The sequence below is a fragment of the Oryx dammah genome, unplaced genomic scaffold (genome assembly GCF_014754425.2).
Source record: "Oryx dammah isolate SB20612 unplaced genomic scaffold, SCBI_Odam_1.1 HiC_scaffold_9, whole genome shotgun sequence".
Classification (NCBI taxonomy): domain Eukaryota; kingdom Metazoa; phylum Chordata; class Mammalia; order Artiodactyla; family Bovidae; genus Oryx; species Oryx dammah.
The window spans coordinates 38,464,512-38,486,500 of NW_024070193.1; the positions used below are offsets into that span (position 1 = coordinate 38,464,512).

General features: G+C 44.2%; 1 protein-coding gene across 8 annotated transcripts in view; it reads left to right on the top strand.

Moving 5' to 3' along the window:
* Positions 1 to 989: 989 nt before the first annotated feature.
* Positions 990 to 21,989, top strand: part of ITPR1 (inositol 1,4,5-trisphosphate receptor type 1) — a 348,439-nt gene continuing 327,439 nt past the window's right edge. For all 8 annotated transcript variants that reach the window (XM_040245980.1, XM_040245986.1, XM_040245987.1 and 5 more), the window contains exons 1-2: positions 990 to 1,245; positions 2,082 to 2,157. The gene's annotated coding sequence lies outside the window, so the exon portion shown is untranslated. The remainder of the gene's footprint in view (positions 1,246 to 2,081; positions 2,158 to 21,989) is intronic.

The following is a 21,989-nucleotide window of genomic DNA, read 5'->3' on the forward strand; positions in this document are numbered from 1 at the left end:
CTGAGGCTCGACTTGCCCACCTTCCCAAAGCGGGAGCCTGAGCAGATAGCCGGGGATGTCCAGGTATCACTTAGCACTGAGCTGAATCCACTTTGTGTCCCTAGAAGCCCCTGTAGGACCTGCTGAAGGGCGCCCCGCCTGGACGCGCATCTTCTTGTGAGCGGCTCACTCCAAAGCCCTTATTTTTCTGGTTTGGGGTTTATTTACTTAAGCATTTGCAGCTCCCGGGAGGAGAGGGGCTGCTTGTAGCAGGGTCAGGACCGAGGTCGTGATTCGTATTCATTTTCTGCCTCTCAGTCTCAGCACCAGCAAGTCACAACCTGGCTCCTTTACATGTGCACGGAGACGCTTGCGTTTCTTTACCTCCTGCGGGGCAAGGAAAGACAAGCGCAGTTCGGGTTCAGGAAAGTGCTCTCAAGCCTCTTGCCTGTGCTCCCACTTGCGTTGCTCCCAGACTTAGATTTCTGTGCAAACCCGAAGAGCGCGGAACAGCTTAAATAAAGACAAACTCACGCCTTTAATCCTTGACCGCAAACACTGGAGTTTTTGTGCCCTGGATTTCTGAAATTCTTGGCTGGGTATTCAAAGCGGGGGAAGGGTGGGTAACAGCTTGTAAAAACTTCCCAAAGCAGAAATCCGAGCTCTTCCCCACCCCCTGCTCCCAATGACACCTGGATTCTAGAGAAATGGGGCAGCCGAAGGAGGAGCGTCCCCAGGGGCTGGGGGCGCCCCCCACGGGTGGTTTTGAGTCGCGGGTTCCTAAGTCAAGGGGTTCTCGGCGCAGAGCCGGGTTTGAAGCCCGGACTCTCCGCAGGACGCCCCTCCCTGTCCCCGTGCGCGTCTATTTAGAGCCCAGCCTGGGAACCCATGGGATTCTGGGACTTGTAGTTCACCCTCGCAGCCCCAGGCGCTGCCACGACCCCAGACTCGGACTACATTGCCCAGGGAGCGTCCCGGCCTATATAAGCTGCCAGGAGCTGCTTCGAAGTGCAGTAACCATGTGGATGTGCTGCTGAAGCGTTTCCTCTAGCTCGCTGGGGTGGGAGGAGAGAAGGAGGAGGTGGTGGTGGAGGAGGAGGCAGAGGGTGGAGAGAGAGAAATCGCACGCCGAGAGGAGGTGTGGGTGTTCCGCTTCCATCCTAACGGAACGAGCTCCCTCTTCGCGGACATGGGATTACCCAGCGGCTGCTAACCCCCTCTCCTCGCCCTGCTCCGCCAAAGTGGCGTGGCTCCCTGGGCACTAAGGTAGCGGCTGGGGCCGGGTAGAGGGCGCGGGGAGTTGGTACTGTCCCCGGGAGCAGAAGTTTTTGCCTCGCTCTCTGGGAGTTCTTGGTGGATTTTCATGCACTTGCATGCATTTTGGGGGTTCTTTTACTGAGGGCATTTTGGGGGTGTTCATTTGAGGTTAAAAAATCGATTCCATCGACTGGCTTTGAGGCTACTCATTCTGGGTTGTAAAGGCATTCCCCCAAGTTGGAAACTAGCAGCAGCTGCAGAAAATTGTGGGGTTTTTTTTTGGTGGGGGGAAGGTCGTGGAGATGTCCTATGTGAGTAGGCTAAAGGAAACAATCTTAAAATGTAGCCTTCCGTTGTGCTGCAAGGGAGAGGAATGCATATGTGGGGGCCCCAGTGGGGAGGTTTTAGAAAAACGGAAGAGAACCGGGGGAGCGGTGACGGATGAAGTGTGGACGGAGCTCACGCCTGATGGGGATGCGGGCTTCGGCTACTTGGCCTCCGCTCCTGGAAACAAGTGCTTTGGGATCAGCCAAACACTTCTCTTAGTTTCAGCCCCACGGCGCGTTCGAAGTTTGCGTACTTAGTCTCACTTGTCAGTTGTATATTGGAAACAGATGAAATGACCAGTAATCTTTACCTAAGTGAACCCACCAACCTACCTGTCAAATCTGGTGGTGGTGGCGGTCCTGCGTGTGTATGTGTGTGTTTTGGGGGGGGGGGGAGGTGGGTTGTCTCTCCAGCAAGGAGGTTAACTGAAAGTGGAAGTGTAGAATTTGAAAATTTCTATTAGGGACCCACTTTTGTCCAGTCTCGCATTCAGCTTTCTTTCTTTCTCAATTACTTAGGAGCTGACCACCAGGGAGCAGAACTCACACCCCTGGCTGGGCGTGTTTTGGCAACAGAGTGCCTGACCTGGGTCAGGTGAGTGCGGAAGCCTGAAAGCTGTAGTTAATAATGAGTTTTGGTCCTAAGCCTATTTTAAGTTCTCGCTAAGGAGTCATGGAGATGGGGAGTAGGAAGAGACAGGAAACTCCATGGCAAAGTCTCTGAAATTTGTCACTGCCGGTGGTAAGGGCTTTAGGGAATGTATGAGATCCATGGGGCAGTCCTGTCTAGTACTTTTGGCCCTGACTCAGAAGTGAAGCAGCCTGAAGGTTTATGGGAGCAGGGGGTGGGGAACGAAATAGATGGAGCAGTAAAAGGGATGCCCACTGGTGATCTGAGAATTGAACTTGCCAGGAGGTGTGCTGATTATTTAAATTTTGAAAGATGCAGTGCATTTCATCTGCCAAGATACATAAGCAAAATTTATCTGCTTCCCTCTTTCAAAAATAGTCACTTTCCTTTTTTTCCCCCTTATACTGTGAATATGTGTTTAATCAGAGTAGGTTGTGTGGCAAGAAATTAAAGTGGGTTGCTGGCAAATTGAACTTGAAAAAGGGAAGTTCTTGAAGCATAAGAAAGTAACATCCAATCCTTGATGTCACCTGAGCATCAAGGAATCTGGTGGATTCCTCTGGTTTAGGTGCCTGTCATGGGATATGAGCTGAGAGCATCATTTATCTGTAAACGCAAGCAGCTCTTATGTTTTCTCCTGCAAATGTTCAGGCTGCACTTCAAGAGAGGGAGGTTTCACCAGGTGCACAAATGCCCATTACAGCAGATTTGAGCATCACAAGCTTTTTCTTCTGAAATGGTTAGGGATAGGATAAACAACAGGGTAATAAAGGTGGGTGGGGCCTGGGTCTTCTTAACTTATTTAACATTCTAAATATTTAGCTGTTCCCTGGGCTACAATCTTTGGGCTTTTCTAATTAGAAAAGAGGTCAGACACTTCATTATAGTAGTATTGTGCTTTTGTTTCCTGTTGATAAGATCCTCCGGAGTGCTGGTGGAGTGGGAAGTATTTGGATGTGTGAGGTCCACTTCCTTTTTGGAGTTCTCTTGACTCCCATGGCTACGTGGGCATTCATAAGGCCAAGGATTGGGTTCAGTTCCCCTCTTCAGAGGAAGCTGCAGGCAAGGAGAAAGTGGTCCACAAAATCTTCTCTGACTGGTTGCTAAAAATGAGAATAATACACATGAAGTACTTGTAAGCCAGGTCCACAGCTATACATCGCAGGAACCCTGTGAGTCAGGTACGGGCGAAGAAGCTGAGGTGCAGAGTGAGATCACTTGTCCAGTGGATGCAAGCTGTAACCCCAGGCTTTGGGACTTTGCTGTTTCCCACAAATGTGTCTCAATGGAGGGGGAATATGAGGGTAACTAGCAAAAATGGTACATGTATTGCTGTTGAAGAAATAACTCTTCATTGTGTCCCACCAATGATAAAGGAACAAAGTGACCTTGATGTAGGAAGAAAACAATGTAGCCGTAGATGTAAAAATGAAAGACTCTAGGTTTTTGAGGAGGTCTTAGGTATTGTACTGAGTTCATTTTAGAAAACTGTCTGCTGAAAGCCCACATGAGGAGAATAAAAGAATCCAAACTACAAGTAACACTGGATTCAACATTAGGTTTATTTCACACCTGAAATGCATCTTGATCAGCTACATCAAGGCATCTGAGTAGGTTACAAGAATCAGGTGTTGCTCTATTGGAATAGTTTGTAAGTTTAAATTGCAGTGAATCTGAACTGTGAAATGTTGACTGTCTTTTCATATACTCTTAGTTTGCTTTGTGGCCAATTGTGCAAGATCACTTTTCTTTTTCGTTTCTTACTTTCACTTGCGTGTGTGTATGTGTTGAAAGTATAATCTGCTTTTTGAATAATTCAAATTGAAACAATATCCTACCAAGATTTCCTTCTTATCAGGCAGGCAAAGTTCTTCATGTTCTAAATGAATTACTTCTGGTCTCCCGTTTGAGACTCATGGAAGTTCTTTGGGGTTGACAATGGTGTTACCTATTTAAACAAAGTGGTTGCCTTCTGGAGAGAATTAGCATCTTTAGGAAGGAGAGGTGGAAAATTTGCTTAGAGAAGAGACAGGTGAACTAAAATCAGATCCATTGCTTTATATCTCAAAGTATTTTCAACTGAGGAAGACCATGGTCTTAAAGAGAGAAAGAAAACTTCTAATACAATGGTGTGCAACCAACCGACTTGCACAGCAAAAAACCAAATGGCTTTTTAGTTCATTTGTAATGATTGAATGGAAAATCTGATTTATTTATGAGCAACTCTTAAACCAAAGTGAAACAACAGACACCAAATTTGAACAACAGAAAAAACTCAAAATATTAAAATTAGGCCTGTAGTTAAGTTTTCAGGTCAAGCTGTCCTTGTATACATCTGATTAAAAGCCTACCCAAGGCCAGTGTCGGTCTTCTTTGCTGTTGGTTTGATCTTTTAAAATAAAACACATTGCTTTCACAGGCTGTTTATTAACTGTAAGTGTTAATACATACAGTTTTTTTTTTTTTAGTTCACTTAGGCTGTTTTAAGTTTTTGCCTGACTCTTTGATGAAATCAACTAAGGCTCGAAGTCAGTGACGTGAATGACATAATTCCCATGATTCCTACCAGTTGTCATAGTGTTTGTGGTTCTGAGGCTATTGCTAATGAGGATGAGCTGAAACCACCATCCACTGAGCTATTCCTTGTATTGAACTTTGTCTGGATTCTTCCCTAAACTGGACATAGTTTAAGGCACTTGGTGTGATAAATCTATCCTAGCGATTCTAATGCTGCTTAAAATTATGGTTAAACTATTTTATTCCTTCATTCAAATCTTTGTGCCAGGGTGTGTTCTAGATGCTGAGGTTACAGCAGTAGAAGTCGTATACCTTTTATTTTTTAAATTTTGGCTGCATTGGGTCTTGTTGTGATAAACGAGCTTTCTCTAGTTGCAGCATATAGGCTAAGTTGTAAGTGCAATCTTAGTTCCCTGCCAAAGGATCGAACCCTCATATCCTCTGGAAGGAGAGGCAAATTCTTAATCACTGGACCACCAGGAAAGTCCTCAAGCGCCCTATTCTTAAGAGGTCTTAAATGCTAGTTCAGGGGAGGCAGCCAATATAAAAAGCAAGTATTATAGTATGACAGGTAGTAAATGATTTGAGGAAAAATGGAGTAAGGACTAAGAGAAAACAACAGTGTTGGTGAAGAAGTGGATAAGTTGGGACCCTTGTGTGCTGTTGGTGGGAACGTGCAATGTTGCTGCTGCTGTGGAAGACAGTGTGGCTGTCCCTCAAAAAATTAAGCATAGAAATTACCAGATAATCCAGCAGTTCCTCTTTTGAGTATATACCCCAAGGAATTGAAAGCAGGAACTCAAATGTATTGGTACGGCCATGTTCACAGCAGCATTATTCATGATAGCCAAAAGATGGAAATAACCCAAATGTTCACAGAAAGATGAGTGGATAAATAAGATGTGGTATATCTGCACAGTGGAATATTACTAGGCCTTAAAAAGAAATGAAATTCTGATACCTGCTGCAACAGAGATGAACCGTGAAAACATTCTGTTAAGTGAAATAGAAAGTGAAAAGTGTTAGTCATCACTCAGTCGTGTCCGACTCTCTGTGACCCCATGGACTGTAGCCCATGAGACTCCCCTGTCTATAGAATTCTCCAGGCAAGAATACTGGAGTAGGTGGTCCTTTGCTTCTCCAGGGGATCTCCCCAACCCCAGGGATCAAACCCGACTCTCCTACTTTGCAGGCACATTCTTTACTGTCTGAGCCACCAGGGAAGCCAGATGCAAAAGAGCAAATAATATATGGTTCCACTTTGAAGAGGTCCCTAGAGCAATCACATTCACAGAGGCAGAAAGCAGAATAGTGGCTGCCCTGGGTGGGGGTGCTGGGGAATGAGGAGTTTAATGGGCACAGAGTTTCCTTTTGGGGAAGATGAAAAGGTACTGGAAATGGATTGTGGTGATGGTTGCAGAACAAAGTTGACTGTACTTAATGCCTCTGGATCATACACTTAAAAATGGCTAAAATGGTAAATTTTATGTTATGCATGTACATTTTACCACAATAAAAAGAAAGGGTAACAGCAACAGAACAGGGTACAGGGGATCAGGGAGCACTGTGGTAGGGGGTGGGAATCGGGAAAGGGCTCATTAGTAGAGATCTGAAGGAAGTGAGTGGGTGAGCCAGGTAGGTGTCCAGTGGGGATGGTTGTTCCAAAGAGCCGAGCGGCAAGTGGCAAGGCCCTAGGGTGGGAGCAGGTGGAGTGTGTTAGAGGAAGGGTGAGGAGGCCAGAGTGGCTGCAGCTGAGGGAGAGTGCGTGCGTTCCCGCCAAGGGAATCAGGAACAGAATGTGCAGGGAACAGGTTTTTGCCAGTTAGCCAATTTGTTCTAAACTCGAGCAGAGTTCTCAGGGGTTCTCAGCATCACTGAACCGCCTTGTCCTCTCCAGAGAGACTTTGGGAGGCTGTCAGGATCACCTGAAACTTGATGGGGGTGGTGGTGAGTAAAACCCAGATTTCTAGACTGTCTAGTTAATCACCCGATATGTGTGGGACTGTAATTCACTTCAGGAGGAAAGGCATCTTTGATAAAATAGGTGAAGTTACAGTTGGCTTAAATAACAAAAATGTTTTAAGAACCTAATGATATTCCTGGGGATTTATCTGCATTATGAATCTTTTTTGCCCCATGGCCACCCTACAGTGTGTCTAGTTTCATATTAAGGAATTACAGGAAGAGGATTCATGCTCTGCTATCTAATATCATCCTTGGGGAATATGAAGTTCCATGTAAGTGATTCTCCTTGATGAGTGATGTCGACCCCTCCGTGTGTACAAACTTGTAACAAGGATATATGTCGTTAGTTTTTGCATAAGATGTACGTATTCAGTTGTAAAACATTAGGGTATATAAACAAAGACAAATACAAAAAACCCAGTCACTTCCAGGCCCACCAGCTAAGATGAGAATTTCAGACTTTCCTTCTAAGTACAGACATAAATTTTAAATTTCATGAAAAGGGTGTCATCCCTCCTGTTTGGTACCTTGCCTTTTGCACTCTGTATTGTGAACATCTTTTCTTGTTAAGAAATAGATGTCTAAGTCATTTATCTAAAGGTACTTTTGATGGGGTTTCATTGGAATGAGGACAGGTATGGAATCATTAGGGTAGAAAAAGTGTATCATTCAGCTTCCATCACCGTCATAGAGTCCAGGTTTTCTCATTCATTTTGTACTGTTTTTATAACTGATTCACTTTGCTGTACACCTGAAACACATCATTATAAATCAATTATACTCCAATAAAATTTTTAAAAAATAGGGGGAAAAGAATTTAAAAAGAAAACTAAATGGGTGGTAGGGGACTATTCAAATGTCAGTTATCATATTACGGAGGTAAAGGCTAGTAGTCATTCATTTAAATAAAGAATTTTTCATTTGCTCTGCAAAGTCACCAAACCCTGTTAGGGCCAGGCACTTTTTTTTTTTTTTTAATATTTATTTATTTGGCTCCACTGGATCTGAGTTCCAGCACAGGTGATCTTTGTGGATCGTGTGGGACCTTTTGTTGCAACGCTTGAACTGTCTACTGGTGGCCCTGGGGCTCCAGAGCACTCAAGCTCAGTAGTTATGGTATGTGGGCTTAGTTGCTCCACAACATGTGGGATCTCAGTTTTCTGACCAGGAATGGAACCTGCGCTCCCTGCATCGCAAGGCAGATTCTTAACCACTGGACCACCAGGGAAGTCCTCCAGGCACTCTTTTGCTTGTTGGCACTTAAAAGGAAAACTGTACTGTAGAAAATTAGAAACACATGTAATAGTAGCAGTCTTAGTGTTATGAACCCCTCTTTACTCTTCACCCACCCTCCATAGTTTATCAATTCATCACCCATCTTCTTTTAGCTGCATTCTCAAACACCCTCCCGTCTCTTCTTGGATGACATTGAAGGAAATCTCAGATACACTAGTTCATCTATATTGTAGTATATATTGCTGGCATAATCACAATACTGTTATCCATCTCAAGGAGGGGAAAAGCAAATTTTAAAAACTAGTCTGTGTTCTCATCTCCTTGATTTAAATAAAATTATTTCAACATATATATAACAATAACAGATATGCATACTTTTAACAGTTTGAATAAGGAACCAAATAAGGTCAATATATTACAAATGATTGATGTGTCTTTTAATTTGTATATTTCCTTGTTATCTCTTTCCCCCTACCATGGATTTTTTGGTTGTTATTAAAGAAACTCATTTCAGTCGCTCAGTCGTGTCCGACTGTTTGCCACCCCATGAATCGCAGCACACCAGGCCTCCCTGTCCATCACCAACTCCCGGAGTTTACCCAAACTCATGTCCATCAAGTCAGTGATGCCATCCAGCCATTTCATCCTCTGTCGTCCCCTTTTCCTCCTGCCCCCAATCCCTCCCAGCATCAGGGTCTTTTCCAATGAGTCAACTCTTTGCATGACGTGGCCAAAATATTGGAGTTTCAGCTTCAGCATCAGTCCTTCCAAAGAACACCCAGGACTGATCTTCTTTAAGATGGACTGGTTGGATCTCCTTGCAGTCCAAAGGACTCTCAAGAGTCTTCTCCAACACCACAGTTCAAAAGTATCAATTCTTTAGCACTCAGCTTTCTTGACAGTCCAACTCTCACATGCATACATGACCACAGGAAAAACCATAGCCTTGACTAGACGGACCTTAGTCGGCAAAGTAATGTCTCTGCTTTTGAATATGCTATCTAGGTTGTTCATAACTTTCCTTCCAAGGAGTAAGCGTCTTTTAATTTCATGGCTGCAGTCACCATCTGCAGTGATTTTGGAGCCCCCCCAAAATAAATACTGGCACTGTTTCCACTGTTTCCCCATCTATTTGCTGTGAAGTGATGGGACCAGATGCCATGATCTTCGTTTTCTGAATGTTGAGCTTTAAGCCAACTTTTTCACTCTCCTCTTTCACTTTCATCAAGAGGCTCTTTAGTTTCTCTTCACTTTCTGCCATAAGGATGGTGTCATCTGCATATCTGAGGTGATTGATATTTCTCCCGGCAATCTTGATTCCAGCTTGTGCTTCTTCCAGCCCAGCGTTTCTCATGATGTACTCTGCATAGAAGTTAAATAAGCAGGGTGACAGTATACAGCCTTGATGTATTCCTTTCCCTATTTGGAACCAGTCTGTTGTTCATGTCCAGTTCTAACTGTTGCTTCCTGATCTGCATACAGATTTCTCAAGAGGCAGGTCAGGTGGTCTGGTATTCCCATCTCTCTCAGAATTTTCCACAGTTTATTGTGATCCACACAGTCAAAGGCTTTGGCGTAGTCAATAAAGCAGAAATAGTTGTTTTTCTGGAACTCTCTTGCTTTTTCGATGATCCAGTGGATGTTGGCAATTTGATCTCTGGTTCCTCTGCCTTTTCTAAAATCAGCTTGAACATCTGGAAGTTCACGGTTCACGTATTGCTGAAGCCTGGCTTGGAGAATTTTGAGCATTACTTTGGTGGCGTGTGAAATTGAGTGCAACTGTGCAGTAGTTTGAAGATTCTTTGGCATTGCCTTTCTTTTTGATTGGGATGAAAACTGCCCTTTTCCAGTCCTGTGGCCACTGCTGAGTTTTCCAAACTTGCTGGCATATTGAGTGCAGCACTTTCACAGCACAATACCTTTTCTTATAGGCTGGACTTTGCCGACTGCATCAGTGTGATGTAGTTGAAGATGTTCCTCTCGCCTCTGTATTTGTTATGTTTAATTTTATAGTTAGAAGTAGGGGCTTGATCAGGGTCACTTGCCCCCACCAAGTCTGTTTTGTGAGCTCACTCAGAGAAGTGTGTGGTATGTATGGATATGCCTTCTTGTGATTAACATCAAGTGATGCTACTGCTTCAATGTGTTAGTTTAATTGAACTGTAAAGCTTCTATTTTTCTGTATTTATTAGCTGGAATATTTTGTGAAATGAAACTTTCTCTACTTAGTACATTGGCCAAAAAGTTTACTTGGGTTTTTCTATATGATGTTATGGAAAAACCCAAACAAACTTTATGGCCAACTTAATATTTACTTCCCTAGGGCATGTTGTCGGAGAAGGCAATGGCACCCCACTCCAGTACTCTTGCCTGGAAAATCCCATGGATGGAGGAGCCTGGTGGGCTGTGGTCCATGGGGTCGCACAGAGTCAGACACAACTGAAGTGACTTAGCAGCAGCAGGGCATATTGTTGTTTAAGTCACTTAGTTGTGTCCGACTCTTTGTAGCATACCATGGGAATTCCCAGGAAAGAATCCTGGAGTGGGTTGCCATTTCCTTTTCCAGGGAATTTTCCTGACCCAAGGATCAAAACTGAGTTTCCTGCGTTGGCCAGTGGATTCTTTACCACTGCGTCACCAGGGGAGCCCTCCCTAGGGTATAGTTAAAGTATATAAACAAAAGACAAGATCAGTGCTTCTGTCTCCCTGTGGGTTTTAGTTTTCAAAGTTAATGAGTTGATTCCCTAGCATGACCCATGGCAGTGGTTCTCTAGTGGGGGACGTGAGGCAATGTCTGGGGACATTTTCGGTGTCTTAACTGGGGAGAGGGTGCTACTGGCATCCAGTGCTTAGCGGCCAGGGATGCTACTCGGTTGCCATCATTCCGTCTCACAGCCCTGAAGAACACAAGGATCCATTCCAAAGTATCAGCAGTGCCACTGTTGAGAATGTCTATACCAGGTGGACTGATTTGTGTGGTTTTTTTAGTATCATAGTGAACTCATGGATTTAAACATGTTTCCTGTGCTTCATTTTGTGTAGTTATCCTTACTGATAGTCAGATTATCCATCTCTGCTCAGTAAGAGAGAGGCTACTCAAGTCGATTCAAAGGACACCACCCCAGTGGTCTTAGACTTCCTGCTTCTTGTATGACGAGATGTTCTAGGCTCATTCTCTGTATTCCTTGATGCAGACGTGTCATGAGTCGTTTATCCAAGAAGCCCTAGTTCTTTTGAGTACTCTTCTCATTCTCATCATATGGGTCAGAAAATAAAATGAAGGAAACTTAAAAGCTGAACTTTTGCTTTTTAGATCTAATCATCATTTTTTTAATATTTTATTGGGAGATAATTGCTTTATAGTATTTTGCTGGTTTCTGCCAGACAGCAACCTGAATCAGCCACAGGTGTACATATGTCCCTCACTCTTGAACCTCCCTGCCATCTCCCATCCCATCCTACCCCTCCAGGTTGTCATAGAGCACTGTAAAACCTGAAGATTTTTATTTTTTGGAATTTATTTTTAATTGAAAGATAATTGCTGTATAGTATTGTGTTGGTTTCTGCCAGACTTCAACATAAATCAGCCATAGGTATACATGTGTCCCCTCACTCTTGAACCTCCCTCCTGCCTCCTTCCCCATCCCACCCCTCTAAAACCTGAACATTTTTAATGAAAGTTTTTCCAAAATGTAATTGATACATCCTTACCATTGGGGAAAAAAACCTCTAAACACACTCTTTTCAAATTGGTCTGTTTTAGTATGCTGAGGCTGAGATTCATTTCTCCCCGGACAAGCAGGAATGTTACTCTTGTTCTACATCCATGTTTTTCACACTGTGGCAGCCCATTAAGAAGTTGTAACATCTCTCTGGTGGACCTTAATAGACAGTTTCTTTGATAAAGTAGACCAGAATAGAAAACATCAAAGTATGGGTACTTAAAAGAACTGTGTGTGTGTGTGTTGCAACAGATTTCTCATTCTCTGTTTCTCTTTTTCACACACACCCCCCCATACACACACAGAATAAACATTGGGTTGTTAAGTTCAATGCATTTCTTATTGTGAGTCACTGCCAAAAGCCTGAGAAACACTGTCCATTGTCCTCCGACATTGTGTCTCCATCTGTGGCCCCCAGATCTGCATCACTGGCTTCAGACTGAGAGCTTGTTAGAAATGCAGACTCCGAGGCCCCACCCCGGAGCCACTGAATCTGAAACTGCACTTCAGCAAGATCCCCAGGGGATTCTTAACGCATGTGAAAATATGAAAAGATCTGTGCCGGATGGTGCTTGGCGGCCCCGTGCTTTTTCAGAACTTATTTTTATAATTACTTTGTTTTTGCGTGGCTAGCTTTCACCTGTTGAAACTGATCTTTGTACTTTTCCCTCACAGCCTTCTCATGTGCAGTTAAGAGGAAAAGTAGATAAAATGACCAACTTAGGTGAGTGTATGGAAGTCTGGCAGGATTCTCAATAATAAAAATGGGAGCTTTCGGTGCTTACATTGAGACAGTTTTTCAGTTGGCTGTTCAGACAGAGGTAGAGACCAAAAGTTTCATATAAAAGCTACTTAGGATTGTGAAGCCGCAGATATAAAGAAAGTTGTATTGTAACCGGTCATTGCAAACTTTCAGGAACTTTCAGTTTATAATGTTCTGTGACCCTTTGCGAAGGAGGCAATGGCACCCCACTCCAGTACTCTTGCCTGGAAAATCCCATGGACAGAGGAGCCTGGTAGGCTGCAGTCCATGGGGTCGCTAAGAGTCGGACACGACTGAGCGACTTCACTTTCACTTTTCACTTTTATGCATTGGAGGAGGAAATGGCAACCCACTCCAGTGTTCTTGCCTGGAGAATCCCAGGGACGGGGGAGCCTAGTGCCATCTCTGGGGTCGCACAGAGTCGGACACGACTGAAGCGACTTAGCAGCAGCAGCATGACCCTTTGAGTCAGCAGAACTTCTAGACTGGTATAGTGTTGCTCATCAGAAAAAGATGAACAGATGAAAAAAATCTTACCAGCCTCCAAGTTCTTCAGTGTTCATTTGCATTTCAGGAGCAGTTTTATCTGGGAAGTGATTTTGTTTTGCAAAAACAGCTTAAAAAACTCCCCATAACCCCTTCACTTGCACGTATTTCTGAACAGAAAAAGCTAATTCAACCTTCAGACTTGGGGACATTCACCTATATTTGCCTGCCATGTGTACAGTGACATCCTGTCTCTGTGCCTTTGCCCATGGGCTTTCCGCAGCTGACCCTGTCCCCAGCCCCTCTGTCCACCTTGCCAGATGCTTCTCTTCTCAGCCAGCTCTTCCTCTTCTGGGAAACCTCCCTTAGAAACTTAAAAGTCTTTGTCATTTGTGGGACTTCCTGGCAATCCAGTGGTTAAGACTCAGAGCTCCCAATGCAGGGGGCCTGGGTTTGATCCCTGGTCAGAGAACTAGGTCCCACATGCAGCAACTAAAAATCCCATGTGCTGCAATTAAGACCCAGAGCAGCCAAATAAATAAAAATAAGTATTTTTAAAAATTATGTTATTTTTTTATTTTGGGCTGTGCTGGGTCTTTGTTGCTGCAAGGGCTTTTTTCTAGTTGTGGCGAGCAGGGGCTACTCTCTAGTGACGGTGCTCAGGCTTCTCATTGGGGTGGCTTCTCTTGCTGCAGAGCACAGGCTCTAGGGCACTCAGGATTCAGTAGCTGTGACACATGGGCTTCATAGTTGCAGTTCCTGGGCTTTTAGAGCACAGGGTCAGTAGCTGTGACACATGGACTTAGTTCCTCTGCAGCATGTGGGATCTTTCTGGAACAGGGATCAAACCTGTGTCTCCTGCACTGGCAGGCGAATTGAATTCTTTACTACTCAGGCACCAGGGAAGCCCTGTAGGCTACTTCTTAATCTAATTTTTTGTACCCCTCTCTTGATGACGTAAGGGTTTCCCAGGTGGCTCAGCTGGTAAAGAATCCACCTGCAATGAAGGAGACCCCAGTTCAATTCCTGGGTCAGGAAGATCCTCTGGAGAAGGGATAGGCTACCCACTCCAGTATTCATGGGCTTCCCTGGTGGTTCACAGGGTAAAGAATCTGCCTGCAATGTGGGAGACCTGGGTTTGCTCCCTGGGTTGGGAAGATCCCCTGGAGATGGGCATGGCAACCCTCTCCAGTATTCTTGCCTGGAGAATCCCCATGGACAGGGGTGCCTGGTGGGCTACAGTCCATGGAGTTGCAAAGAGTCAGACATGACTGAACGACTAAGCACACACTTGATGACCTATCTCCTGAGTTGGCCTGTTGCTTTGAAAAGCCCCATCTGCCATGAAGAGTAAAGTTAAGGACAGGGTAGAAAGGTCTTCAGCATTTCCTTGTGGTCACTTTGAAGACTGCTCAGCACAGCTCCCTGGAGGGCGTTCGGCTTGGGAAGTTGGTGGTGGTTACTGAGGGCGAGTGGAAGTAGGAACGAGGCAGTGAATGGCTGGTCTCAGGGTGAAACGGTGCTGCCTTGTTCAACTGAGGGATGGGGACTCCCGGGGACTGGGTGTCGCCTGCCTGTTCAGTAGAAGCAAAACATGTGACATCTGTGCCTCTGTTTCCTCTTCTGTAGCATAGGTGTTAAAATACCTGCTTTGGGGCATTGCTGCCAAGTTGTAGAATAATAGATGGTTGCACACGATCTCAGAGATCAGAACAAAACCAAACCTTTCCAGCAGAGTGGTTCGGCCCCCAGGGGACATTAGGCAATGTCTAGGGACTTTTTTTGTTGTCACCGCTGAGAGGGAGAGGTTGCTAATGGCATCTAGTGAGTTGAGGCCAAGGATGTCCCTTCACATCCTACGTCCTGTAGTGCACAGGATGGGTCCCCATAACAAAGAAATTTTCTACAAGCCCCCACCCCCGCCCCCCACCACCTGGCCCATGATAATAGCCTTGAGACTGAGAAAGCTTGTCCTGGAGTGATTTTTCCCAGACTTAGTGAGACTTTATCTCACCCTAAGGATATTAACCTAACTTGCTTTTTTCTTTCTTTCTGTTTTTTTTTTTTTGTGTGTGTGTGTGGTTCAGGCTGTGGGCAGAGTGGGGTCTTCTCAGGCCAGGACTGACTTTAACTTTTTAACCAAATAAACACACTTCTCATCCCTCCCTCCGAAGCACTGGCCTTGGTTCTCAGAGCCCTGTGGTCTGCAGGCTTTGGCTGCTAATCGGGTATGTGACCTCCATGAAATCACTCAAAAGGTGTTTGTTTCCACCTATAAAATGAGGAATTTTGGCTAAGTGACCTCTCCGCACCAAGTGTAAAGTGCTCTGACTGCCAACTTTGAGCTCTCAATGGGCTTCTGTTACATTGGCCTTAAGGAATAGGTATGGAGGCATATGTCAGCACTGACATCTTTTCTGAAAAATAACTCTGTAGATCAGTTACCGTCTTCAGGAAGAGTTTATTTAGCGGACATGTCTGTGAAAAAGCAGGTAGGTTTATCTGTGTGTGTGTGTGTGAGACATCTGAAAGAGCAGTATTTAAACTAGAGAATGGCTCCGAACTTCAGATTTATGACTGTTACTTCTGAGATTGTCAGAGGGCCCTGCTGAAAGTCGAAATCTCTGAGTCGGTGATTTCCTTTGGGACTAGCTGAAAATGAAAGCACAAGACGATTTTCTGTGCTCCGGGGAGAAGTGCTTTGTGCGATAGAATAAATTATCTCTTGATGGGGACATGCTGCGTGTCTGAGGGACAGTCTGATTAGCCACTAAGGGGACAAGAAGGCAAGGAGGGGGCTGCATGGAAATGTGGTTGGTGGTGGGGGCATCTGTCCAACTGAAAAATGGGGTGCTGCTCATCCTCATTTCACAATAAAGATGATATTGGCAAGATAGCTTTGCTCAAAGGAAGTTCCAAAATTAACTGTGAGAGTCCCCAGTAAAGGCACAGAGGTGATTATAAAGAGAACCTCTTCTCCTTCTCTTGCAGGAGTCCATAGTGAACAGGATGGGTTTTCTGTCCCCTACCCCTTTCCTGGATTTACAGCCATATTACCATATATGTGCCTGGGCGAGGGCGTCTCACCGTGACTTGTGCCTCTCTGGAGGGAGCGTCCTTGGCTACTAGCCAGGAGATTGATCAAATGCTGGCCACTTTTCCTTTTTCTGGGCATACTCTTGCTTTTCTTCTGAAAGCCCTTGTGGTTTGCCCAGCTTTGCCCACGGAAGGGGCTGCTTGACCTAAAAGTGTAGTGATGCCTTTTTGTGTTGGTGGTGACTGTGGCCCCTCACGTTTCCATGGGGCCAGCTGCCTGTGACCTCTTAGATCTCCAGGCACTTGTCAGTCTTTGTACATGAGCCCTCTTCCTCACAGCCTAACTTTAAAGGGGGCTTCCCTGGTGGCTCAGACGGTAAAGAATCTGCTTTAAAGGAAGCTTTATGCCTTTATTCTTTTTAAGCGATCATTTTTAAAGCAAGCAGCAATGAAATCAGCCCTGAAAGACTTAGGCAAGAGCCCTTTGTTTTTTAGGGGGTGGAGGCGATGGGATGTGCCAAGAAAGGGCAGGAAGGGCTGGTGGATTTCCATTGGCTGCATTTTTTCAGCAGAAGAATGACTTTCCAAGAGTATGGTGCTTTGGGGCCGAGTGACAGAACTTGGTGATACCAGGGTGGACCGAGAAGGGCTGCGTGGGTGTCGTGTAGTCATCCGTTCTTCACCTCGTGCTGCTTAGGTGGTTCCGGTCTTACTTGAAATAGCTGGAGAACCTTTTGCTGGAATTGGCATTGGCATATTCAGATAAACGCCATGTCACAATGTGTCCCCTTGTCTACGTTCATTTGGACTTGCTGGTTGATAGGCTGATTGTCAACTGATTATGAGCCCTAAAAAGTTTAATATGAGAGGTTTATAAGTGTAGAAAAGAGAACAGATCAGAAAATATTAAGTAGCATGACAGCAAACAGAAATGTTTCCTGTGTTTTGCTTCCAGTGTGCTTAGTCCATTGATTTCCTTTTTCTCATTTAATTCTCAACACAATTTTATGATCCTCATTCTGTAGATGAGGAACTCGAGGCCCAGAAAGTGTAAGTATAATACTTTGGTCAAGGTTACGAACATCCCATCACAGTTGTAGTAAAGTCACACGTTTTACCCTGGTCAAGTCCCACTGGAACTGGGTTCTTTTTTTCCCTAGCCTTACCCAGTACTTTCCTTCCTTTCCCAATAATGCTTTCAACTTTGTGGCTGGTGGTCTGTTTCATGAACGTATCAAACACTGCTCTGCTATTGGGCCTTTGTACCGTACAGAGCTATTTTCTCTGCCTGAAATGCTCTTCTGCCTGTTTTTTTTTTTTTTGCATGACTGGCTCTGTCTTGACTTTCAGGTCTTACTTGCATGTCTCAACTTGTTCTCTGACTAGCCATAATTGGGTGACAGTTTAAATTCTCTGCGTAGTACTTACCACTGTTTGACTTGATTGTTTTATTGTTTGTTTGTTTACTGTCTTCACTAAAATACGCGTGTCATGAGAGCCAGGGACCTTGACTGTCTTATTTGACCTACATCCTTAGCACCTAGAGTAGGGCTAATATGTAGTAGGTATTCAATGTGTTGAATAAAAAGGATTTAGGTTTCAAATCAAGGAATCCTGTCTAAAGCCCTGGCTGTTAAGTTGTATATTTTGCATTTTAATCCTGTTTGATCCAGTTTTTCATATTTATACTGTATGACTCCTCACTGCACAGCCAACCAGTGCCAGAGTAAATCTTAAAATTTGTTGAAGCACTTTTTTCAGACTTTCAGGTTTTGATGCTTAAAAATTAACTGAGGATATGTTGAATTCATTTTCAGGTCTCCTATATCCTACCTCTCTGTATATTCATTCTGTTAATTTTTGAGAGTTTGATATTGAAACTCAAACTAAAGATATTATCTACTTAAAAATAATTATAGTATATAGTGGAACTATATGTAACCTTGTTCAGTATTTTCCAAGTCTCCTGTAAATGTGTTTTCATACTTTCATAATTTAAGAAAAAAATAGATGAGGACCGCAAAGAACTTCTAGTGACATCAGTTGTACTAATCTGTATTTATAATATTCAAAATTAACGCTTAGAAAATTCACACAGAAAATATGAAAAGTAAACCTATTGCACATTAATACAGTAACATATTTTTTTATGGGCAGTAATTATATTTTCTAAAACAAAAATCCAGCGAGAAGAGTGTCATTATTTTACATTTTTTTGTAAAATGCTTTTGTTGTTGTTTAGTCATTGTTTTGTGTTGTTTGGGCTATGTCCAATTGTTTTGTGACCCTATGGACTGTATAGTCTGCCAGGCTCCTCTGTCCATGGGATTTCCCAGGCAAGAAAACTGGAGTGGGTTGCTATACCTTCCTCTAGGGGATCTTCCGGACCCAGGGATCAAACTCAGGTTTCCTGCATTGGCAGGCAGATTCTTTACCACTGAGCTACCAGAGAAGCTCAAATTGCTTTTAGATCTAGCTTAATAGAAGGTAACTGGACTCAGACCTGCCCCTGCCTCCAATCTGTTGTGACATCACATGTCTTGGAGCTTCTGGAGAATTCCACTGTGCATGAGAAAAGGCAGTAACACCTTGGTGTTCTTAACGAAAATAGTTTTGACTTTGAAGATCCTCTGAAAGGGTCTTGGGAGCTCTTAGGAGGCCCTGGGGCACCAGTAAAAGCCACTGGTAGGATAAGTAACCACTTATAGAATAGGTAGGTTTTTCAGAAGGTTGGGTGGTGGCATGGAACATTTGAGAGGGGAAGCTGAAGGCTTAAGTGGCAGGATGCAATTGAATGTCCCTAAGTCTGGGTATTGTATCAGAGCTTTCTATTCAGACATAAATGCACGGGAATGCATTTAAGCTGTTCTTGAAAAACCAAAGTTGCTTCCCAGCTAAAGCTCCTCCTGCATTGCAAAGGAACATTGCGAACTTGGAAGGCAGTGGTGCTTGTGTTCATTATTTTTAGATGAGCAAGATTACACCAACCAGTCCAGAAGTTCTGTAGTGGGAGGGGTCATTAAACAATGAGAAAGCGTGGGTTCCTCTCCATGTCTGAAAACAGTTGCTTCAAATACAACTTCCTTAGTGGCTACTACTCTACAACCCCTTACTTGGTGGTGGTTGAAGCTTCTGGATTCAGATGAAGTTGTTTTGTAGGATAGAAGTTAGATTGTCTTTGAGTTTTATGGCCCATGGGTTCTCTCACAAATGGTTTTAAAAGTGTCAGGGTGAAGCTGTTAGAAGTCCATGAGATACTCCATGCTAGCCAATTTCAGTGTTTAAGAAGGGTAGTGAAGTGAAAGTCGCTCAGTTGTGTCCAACTCTTTGTGACCCCATGGACTAGATTGTCCCCTGGAATTCTCCAGGCCAGAATATCGGAGTGGGTAGCCTTTCCCTTCTCTAGGGGATCTTCCCAACCTAGGGACTGAACTCAGGTCTCCCGCATTGCAGGCGGATTCATTACCAGCTGAGCCACAAGGGAAGCCCTAGACGAGTGCAAATGCAGGCCTCTAGGGAGTAGTTTGCCTGTGTCTTGGGTGATGTGCACAAGATTGTCACAGTTAAGGTGAGTGGGCAGTACAACACATGGGACAGCTGGTCATCAGGAAGTGAGTGATGGAAGGGAGAGGGTGAGGGCAGGCAATACGAGGGGGTTTTCTACCTGACACCAGAGCTTGGAAGGGCCAAACTTTTTATTTTAAAATTATAATTGAGTATAGTTGATTTACAGTATTGTGTTAGTTCAGGTGTATAGCAAAGTGAATCACTTATATATCCACGCTTTTTTTTTTTAAAGATTCTTTTCCCATGTAGGCTATAGCAGAGTATTGAGTAGAATTCCCTGTGCTATATAGTAGGTCCTTCTTGATTATCTGTTTTATATATAGTCGTGTGCATATGTTAATCACAAACTCTTTAACTTATCCCTCCTCTCTTGGAAAGGCTGAACTTAAGGGCAGTATCAGTGGGTTTCTTTTTCTCCCCGATGACTGAAAGGCTGTTCAGTCCCAAAGATCAGGTGGCTTCATCTTAATGAAATACAAAAGGCTTGCTTCTGCAGTCAGTAAAAATGTGGCTTTGGGGTCTGTTCACTGCTGTGAGGTCACGATTCTGATTTCCTCCTTTGTCCATCCACCCTTGAGGTTTAAGTGATAACCTTAGTTCACTTCTTAGTTAATGAAAGTGTTCTAATTTGGTCTCATTTCAGAAGTTGCTAAGTTTTAAAGTCTTAAGTCGTGAGTAGGCGAAAGTTGAGATTATTATTTTTTTTTTAGAGAAATGAATATAAGGCATTAGTTAAGTGTATACAGTAGAAATAGATGGAAGAAATGACAATAAGTGAGTTTTTACCACAAAGCTTTTAGCAAAAGAAAGAAAAAAAGAGAAATCCAAATCTATCTTGAACTGCTTAAAATGAAATGAACATACTTCTTTTTGGATGAGGCTGTGCTTTAGCCTGTCTCAACACCAAAGTGGAGGAAAGTTCTAAATATTGAATTATCATTCCTTTGAAGAGATTTCCACCCCCACCCCTCTTCCAGCAGGGGCCTGGTTTGATGTTAGAAGAAGGGGAAGCGGAATTGAGGTCTGGCTGTCTCGGGTATTTTGAATCTGGGGGCCGAGAAGCAGGACCTTGGATGACCTGAGTGTCAGCCACCTTATGGACCTGCAGAGGACTGAAACACTTCTGGGACCTGTGTTTATTTGGGTATGTTTCCAGCAGTGCTGACAGAGTGAATAGGGTCTATCAAGTAGGAGAAGCAGAAGTTACAGGCAGTAGGGAGGGAAGACTTCGAAGGAAGTGAAGTGAATGTTCTCATTTTAGTCTCACTTGAAAATAAAAAAGTGAGCCCTTAGTAAGCACCAGGTATTGGGCTGAGCACTTTGTGTGGGGTTTTTGGTTTGTCCCTCATGATGACCCTGATGGGAGGCAGGGTCCTGATGAGAGATAGGAGTGGTAGCCGCCACCCCCACCCCCCCCCACACACACGTTATTTTTTAAAATATGCACAAGGGAGTTGAAATTCAGAAGTTATGTAAGTTGCTTAAGCACACACAGCAGGTAACTGATGAAGATGGAATTTGAATGCAGGTGTTCTAGGTTGATGTTTCTAGCCCTTTTGAACATACCAAGGGATGGTCAGTGGGAGACAGGTACTTCTTTCCAGGGATAGATGTTAGACGTTTTGTTTCTGGCTCCCAATGTCTCAAAAATCTGTTGAAACGGGCCAAGAGGCCTTTCTTCTCTATTTTTTGATCCAACAACATAAACTTGGCTTTAATTAGTTTTAGAAAAACAATCCCCTAAGAAACAGTGTAATTTCTTTTAGGCAGAAGATAAGCTGACGCTTTAGTACATTGAACCCAAATTTGACTGCTTGCATGTTCCAGGCAATGTGCTAGGGGCTGGGAAGCAGTGGGAATGAATCATCCTGCTGTCCTGGCCCTCATGGCTGTGCTGTGTGCTGTGCTTAGTTACTCAGTCATGTCTGACTCTTTGTGACCCCATGGACTATTGCCCACCAGGCTCTGTCCATGGGCCTTCTCCAGGCAAGAATACTGGAGTGGGTTGCCATGCCCTCCTCCAGGGGATCTTCCCGACCCAGGGATCGGACCCAGTTCTCCTGCATTGCAGGCAGATTCTTTACCAACTGAGGCACCAGAGAAGCCCCGCCCTGTGGGGGGCCCAGGGGGTCTCAGGCAGCTGGAGCAGCAGATGCCAACACCTGGGGGACAGAAAGTGTACACAGCGTGTTGGGGGAATCTGGAAAAATGCATCCGTGCTTTAGGGTAAAAGCAGTGGGGAGAGTCCAGTGAGATGAGGAAGGGATAGACAGGGACCAGATTCTGGAGAGCCCTGAAGAGACTTGGGAAGGAATACATGGTCTGCCTTAGGCTTCTAAAAGGTCATGCTGGCTGTACATGTAGAATAATGGAGGTGAGAGAGGTGAATAGGATAGATGATCTTATTTGCAAAGCAGAAGTAGAGACAGAGATACGGAGAACAAATCTATGGCTGTCAAGGGGGAAAAGGTGAGATGGGAGGAACTGAGAGTGGGATTGACGTA